General features: G+C 36.2%; 1 long non-coding RNA gene across 4 annotated transcripts; it reads left to right on the top strand.

Annotated features, from left to right (window-relative positions):
• On the top strand, positions 300–4,811 carry LOC109720742. Of its 4 annotated transcripts, none has more exons than XR_002219046.1 (6): positions 300–828; positions 2,135–2,614; positions 2,723–3,197; positions 3,280–3,344; positions 3,500–3,584; positions 4,363–4,811. It is a non-coding gene; the product is annotated as an uncharacterized LOC109720742 (long non-coding RNA). The 4 variants fall into 4 exon arrangements; XR_002219045.1 differs by having other exon boundaries at positions 1,912–2,614; XR_002219044.1 differs by having other exon boundaries at positions 300–2,195; positions 2,328–2,614.

Here is a 7,519-nt window from a genome sequence, read left to right as displayed (position 1 = left end):
CGCGACTTCACGAAACCCTTCGTTTGCTCCGACGAGAGTGTCCACCACTCTCCTAGTCACTACAACAAAATTACCTTTTAGTGGCAATTTAGTAATGGCGATTATGAAATGGCCGCTATTAATTAATATTTAATTATACTTTAGCGGCAATTGTTTAAACTTTATATCTTTACCGACTAATATTTAAATATTAAATAAATTTACTTAGCCCTAATAAAATCCTAACCCTAACCCTCACCGAAACGCAACCCGATCACCCCTCCCCTGCGTCGGACCCTTCTTTCCCTCACCCTCTCCTCTCCATCACCCCCTCAACCACTTCTCTCCCTCACCCCCTCCTTCTCCTCAAACCCAAGGCGACCATGGCCACCACGGCGGCGGCGACGACGACGACGACCCCTTCCTCCCCACCAGCTTCATCATCGCCTTCTCCGCCTGGACCCTCGAGCCAGCCCCAGTCTTCGCCCGCTTCGCCCTCTCCTTCTCTGGCCACCTCGCCGAGCTCGAGCGCGACCTCCTCGGTGGCGCGGTGGCGCGGCGACGGAGGAGGAGGAGGAGGAGAAGGCGGTGGCGGCGCGGATCCCTCCGGGCCGCTCGTCTCCGTCGACAACCTCCGAGCCTACCTGCAAATCATCGACGTCGCCTCCATTCTAGGGCTCAATCACGACATCGCCGGTCACGCCTTTGAGCTCTTCAAGGACTGCTCCTCCGCCACTTGCTTGAGGAATCACAGTGTCGAGGCCCTCACTACCAATTTACGGCATGTGCAGAGCGAGATGCTGCAGGATTCCAATATCTCAAAATTCAAGTCAAGTACAAAGCTCTCAGGTATTTAGCATCAGAACACGGAAACTCATAATTTGTTATCATCTAAATCTATATACAGTAATGATGCTCGACATTAGTCTAACATATGTTTTTTTATTGGTTTACGGACGGATGCTTATATCAGTGTGACATGTTACCGTCTCTTTCTATGCGGTCACCACTAGATTGCATCACAAACTTCATTAACTAGGTAGTGACATCCAAATTGATTTCTTAAAGAATTTCTCTGTTGTTTATTAGATCCCCTGGTATTAAATCGAAGAATAGGCTTTTTCTGTTCAGTTTTGACCGTGAGTTTAGAGGATAGTACTGAATGACAATATAAAATGGTTTCTTGTTGCGTTGCTAAACTTTTTGAAGGTCCACAATCCATCAAGAGGATAATGCAAAATCTAATTGACGAACATTGGATTAAAACTAACAAGCATGAAGTTCTTCAATATTTGTTTTGTTTTTAAGAACAAGCATCTCATTTGGGCATAACTCTCTCTTATGTTCCAATTATTTAGTCCACAATTGCTGAAACAACTATATGTATTACTGGAAGCCATTGTTACATCTGTCTCACTGCGATTTGATGGTATAACTAGATCATTGAAAGCTCAATATAGGCTTCAGTGTAGGCTTATTGAGTTTAGTTTTGGCTATTTTTAGAGTTTCAGGTTCTGGTTTCTGATGTTGGTGAAAAATTACTAAGCTTTTCAAAAGATAAATATTAGATAGGAAGAATTGAAATAATCATATTCTCAGAAAATAGTTGCTTTAGAGTTTCCGAAAAGTAGGTTAACTTGTATTAGACTGCTTTCTGGGAACACTAAATTCTATTGATTTTTCAGGGTTTTTTTTAGTTCAGGTATTGCTAAATGGTCGAAGAACTGCTAAACAATTTTGAGAGGAAAGAGATGAAATTGAAACTACCAGAATGACATCGCAAATTAAAAGAGTTGTTAAAGAATTAATTATCTCACTGTTCGTTGATTTTATATTGGACCAAGTAGCTAATGACAATGTAATCGTAGTGGATATATAATTCTACTATTAGCTAAATTACCTTCACTTTTGCTCAAACTCTTTTCCTGATAGGAATTCTAGTGCTACTCTGAAGGGGACTGATAGTTCAACACTAAAGCTTGCCCATGATCAGAGAGCTTCTGTTTCATCAGAGGCTGCATTTTCTGCATCTCATTTGGGCATAACCTGCCTTGGCATATCAATTAGTCGAATTTATTATATGAGCTGAATTTGAATAGTTCATGCGGTTGATGAATCTCTTTGGATTTTCTTCTTTTGGCTGAGATCTTGATAGGTTGGAAACGAACCTATCTTCATCTTTTACTAATTAGAAGCTTACTTGGGCCAAGTGAGAGGTTAGTGGAAAATAAATTCTTGGTTCTAAGTGAGTTTGCAACCGATTTGGCTCGATGCTGAAATTTGGTTCTTAATCTAAGTTCAACTCCTTATGGGCTGAAAAATTACTCATTTATTTTGGATGATTATAGTGTTTTGACTGAAGAGCACCCTTGCGACTTTCCCTCTCATCCCTCTTTCTGTGTTCCTTGCTGGTTTGGTCCCTGCACATCTAGCAAACAACAGCAGCAGCAGCATCAAGTGCTGCCAGCTGCTTCACTGCAGCAGTGAAGCTGGCAGCAGAGTGGTTATTAGTCAGAGGAGATGATATATTGTGCAATTGGTGAAGTTTTGAAGTTCCACCTTCAAAATTAAAGGCTTGTACTTGTGTGGGGGGATGTTGAGAGGCTATTTATACCTTTCTTGAGCTGAAAATCGGGTTTGTGGCTCTAATTTTAAAGTTGATCCAAAATGGTGCAATGCTGATTTTCTGGACTGAACTGAACTAGTTTTGAATTTTGATAAAATTTGTTTGATATTCTTTTAGGATCCGAGCTTTGGGAGGATTGGGAGTGATCTTGACTTCATTATCTAGTGATTTGAATTTTGTTTGGACTAATTTGGAGGTAAGATGAATAAGAATTTTAGTTTTCTTCGAGGTCGAAAACTGTTTTTATGTCGAAGTTGAATTATTGACCTCTATTTCCTAATTGCAGTGGAATTTCGTAGTGAATTATAGATTTTTCTTATAGTATAGAAGTCAAAGATCACTCGTGGATCGCCCCCTAGCCTTGTCTTGCGCTGGATTTTCTTGTGAAGCAAGAAATTCGCAGCACCAAGGTGCAGTCCAGCAGTTACTACAGTGCATCTCAGCGGAGGCCACTGAACTTGAGGGTGAAATGGATGCATTTTGACGTTTCAAGATATGATAAATTGGAACCTACTCTTGGACTACTTGATTGTAAGAAGCAAGAGGAGCAAGTTATTTAGCCGAATTGTTGTCTAATTGAGCTTCAATTGAGGTAATTTTGGTCGCAGTGCTGATTTTCGATAATGAAGCTTTATCTTTGCAAGTTGTGACTCCAACTTTCTTGTAATTTTTAGGGGATTCTAGCTGATTCCTGCCTAAATTCTAGCTAATTCGAAGATGCCCCAAGCCGGATTGTAAGGTACATTGGCCTAAAATTAAGTAAAGTTGATTCCGAAGTTGAATTTACATATAATATTGACTTTCGTTAGAATATTGGTTCAGCAATTTAGAAATCTTGTGTAGAAATGATAGTTGCTTTTGAGTTAGTGCATGATATAGGAATAATAGTTGCAGAGGAAATTCCTTGAAACGAGTCGAAGCTACGACTCAGTGCAGAGTTTACATACGCAGGCGGGGTTCGGTAAAAGACTCTTTAAAGGTAAGCCGGTCTACTCTCTAGTTTCCATCGTTTGATAAAGTTTCGACTGAAGTTTCAAATATCGTTACACTTTCAGGTTTTGGTTTGCAAAGCATGACAATATTTTACCAGAAAAGTCGACAATTGAAAAATCTCTGCCGTCGGCCATGCTAAACAGTTGTTTTATTAGGATTTAGTCTAGTCGAACTTGGTATTCAAGTCGTTTTTCCGATTGCATTCTCTCATGGTTTTCCGACAAGTTTTTAAGTCCTATTGCTAGGTACAATGTGTTTTAGAGTCATATGGAAATCTAAATAGGATTCCGACATTCGTTCAACTCAATTTGATTCGTATAGTTGATATTGGTGGAATAATATCACCTATCTTTGTAATTCTCAAAAAAAAAAAAAAAAAACATATCTTTGTGCATCATGCTATGGTTTTTTAGAGACCCTTTGTTAATGGGTAATGGGGAAAGCTACTCAAGTTCAATACATTATTTTGTAAAAGTAAGTTAACCATTTGGAACTACAGATATTCATTTCAATTACTTATCTTCGTATCATGAATTCAAGGCTAGAATGAGTAATGAAGATTTCATTTATTTGGTTATGAATTATACTTCTTTTTTCTCCATTAGTCAAAAGTTCGCTGCACCGCACATTCTTTTATTTTTAGTGCTTTCGTAAGTGACTTACGACGACATTTCAAATAGTTTTTTAGATAAGTATGTGTTATTTTGTAAGTGCAACTGAAGTGCTTATCCCTCTTTAATTTTGAAAAGTTGGTGTTTCTTTAGGAAGACAATCTAAGAGATAAACCTGGTTATGAACACCTGAATGATCCATTACATGTGCTTGTCGAGGCCGAGTTCCCTGCAGATATAATCGATGCGAGATTGAACCAAGCTGTGGCGATATTAGAGGATTCTGGGGCAACACAAAAGGTTTGTGCTTCTTTCTTGATCAGTAACGAAATTCTTCAATAGCAAGAATGTATCAATGATATAACAAAACTGAATTTCCTGAAAATGCTCTGCAAGTTCACCACACAATTCTTTGCGCATAAAATGTCACTAGAAACTGAAACTAAGCTGCTATCTGAATGTTAACATGACATTCGTAATTTCCGCCTATTAGCTTGAGAAGGTACCATGTTCTCCATACTATCTCAGTTTTCTGCTCTAATAATGCGAAAGGGAGACGCATAAATATTCAAGTACTTGGAAATCTACTTTTTTTTCTTTCACTTTCTTGACAGTGACTGAGCGTATGCAGTTCCCTGAACAACAAAACAATAATAGATTGTTTAGATTTAGACATAAGAACCTCTAAAATTCATTCCATATTTCTGAATTATATTAATTGAANACTACTAAAAATACTTTGAATTAAAAAGAATTAAGCTCTTTAAATTCACAGTTAACAAATTAAGTTCACAGTTATAAATTTATAATTTGATTCAATTAATTTAATCATGAGCTTAATTTTTTAATTCAAAGAACTTTGGACGGTTAAATTCAATGTAAATAAAATTTGAAGTAAAATTTTAAATTTGAATTTAGATTTTTAATTTTGATATGCAATTGAAATTTAGAATAGAATTTCAAATCTTAATTCAAGATTAAACTTATAGTTCAAAATCTTAAACTCATTTCGTTTAATTACATCTTCCATATTTAAAAATATATAGAATTAGTGTACTGTGACCTATATACCGTGTACACCAGGTCCAATGAAAATTTTTACAAACTTACCACTACTTTGGCCCTTCTTCTTTAACCTAATGAAAAGCAATGAGCGGCAGCCGACGGCTACACCTTCGAAAAATTATGATAAGGAGTCAAAGCGATAGCATGAAGCGTTGCACTTTGAGAAACGGTGGTTCAGAGCAGAATCGACGGAGCAGAATTAATACTTACACAATAAAGGGTTCGGTTTTTAGATAATAACTACAAAATTATTACTGTTTATACATATTTATTCTTTTATTATCTTCAATCTACAAATTAAATAAATGATGTATATAATTTCTGTTCTTTTTCTTCAATTCTAGTAATTATTTCAGGTAAATAATTATCATTAAATATTTTTATGATATGGATTATTTAATTCACTGATTTTATTTTATTTTTTTTCCTATATAAGAAACCTTTGTTGCCATCACCAATGACATCAGTTACCTCTTATATTTGAACATAAAAAACAAATGAGGAGGAGATAGTAGAAGTACTTTGACAATTGGAGGCAGAAAAAATTTGCTGCACGTATTTTCGTCTTGGACTGATCTCTTCCTACAAATTAATATTGAACAATAAGTTTATTCTCATCCGTAATTATTTTTACCATCTTCTTTATTCTTGTATTTTTAATTTTTACTATTATTTTTTCATATGTTTTTTAAAGTAAAAAATTAATTTGTTTCATACCTTTGTTGATTTTGATGAAAATTATCAATATAGTTGTAAAAGTAAAGTGCAATAGATTGTAATTTCTACTTGAGTTCATTATATTATAAATAATAAAATAATAACTAATATCTCCCTATTTTTTCTCTAAAGTCTTTTTAATAAAAATTGAAAAATTTAAGCGGGCTTTAAAAAATTATATGTTACAAATTTTCACTTAATTTCTGATCGTTGAATAAACCTGTAACGACCCAGCCCACTAGCAATGATAACTCGTTGGGCCCAGTCAACAGCCCAAAATGCTTAAGCCCAGTTATTATTACTAGTGTCTAAGTCTCTTATAAACCCAATGACAACCCCATTCCCATCCGATGTGGGATTATTGGGGTGTCACAAAGCCCCTATTAGAATCTACCATTTTTAAAATTCTATATAATTTTTGCCTTAAGGTTTTTTTTAAAAAAAACTAAAATGTTACACATTTTTGATTTTATAATATGTCCAATCCTGCAAATGTTCAAAATACTATTGAAGTGACCATTCAGTTAGCAGCAATTAGAAAAAAGAAAGTTCAAAAAATTCTTGTGTTATAGAACATTTCCTATGTAGAAATATACATAATGTATCTCGTCCTCATCTATAAACTTATATTAATCCCCGTATCCTATGTCCACGTGGCATCTTTTACTTAGTTTTGAGCTTATATTCGGTTAATTTTCTCATCAACTGGCTCACAACCGGTCATCTTCTCATTAACCGGTTATTATTGCTTCGTTCCTTCATTCCCTCTGCCCTTGCAGTCGGTACATCTCCCTCAAACGATTTGTTCCTTCGTTCCCTATGCTCTCGCGCCGGTACATCTCCCCCAAACGATTTGTTCCGTTTTTATGCCTCGACATTAAGGCATTGTAACTCTTTACCTTCTCCCTTCTTGAACCCCCCCCCTTTTCATCTTTATTGCCTCGCCTTTGTCGCAACATCCCACGCTGATGGTAATGACAACCTTAATGCCTTCAGCTATGTCCCTTGATCTCTCATGCTACGTGAGTTTTGGCGCCGCAACATAGCCGTATCAGCCACTACCTCCCATTGACTGTGACAACTTCTTTACCAGGTAAACATCACGATCAATTGTAGCCGACATTTATTTTCGCCACCTTCGAAGTTTCTTTCACTCTCTTTCTCTCTATTACGTAAAGCAATTGAAGTTCCAAATTGGTAGTGCTTTCGATTGCGCCTGCCAACTGTTTGATGAAATGTTAATAAGGGTCTCTTTCTCTAATTTCTTGCCATCTTCCTCACAGCACTATCATTACTATTTGCATTTTAGGCTTACAATCTGGTTCTTAAGTTGCATACATACATACATACATATATAGGAAGGAGAAGATATTCTCTCAAATTTTTGGTCTGATTTTATGTCTATAAATGCAAATTGCTGCCATTTTCCCGCATCATTATTTTTTGTGCTGTCGGATATTGCTCAGTGTTGTTTGCAAAATTATTGTAAGTTAATCGGTTCACTTTTTCTTGATTAGATACTATTTAT

Source organism: Ananas comosus, linkage group 14 (assembly GCF_001540865.1).
Source record: "Ananas comosus cultivar F153 linkage group 14, ASM154086v1, whole genome shotgun sequence".
Taxonomy (NCBI): domain Eukaryota; kingdom Viridiplantae; phylum Streptophyta; class Magnoliopsida; order Poales; family Bromeliaceae; genus Ananas; species Ananas comosus.
This window is presented reverse-complemented; position numbering and strand designations above follow the sequence as displayed.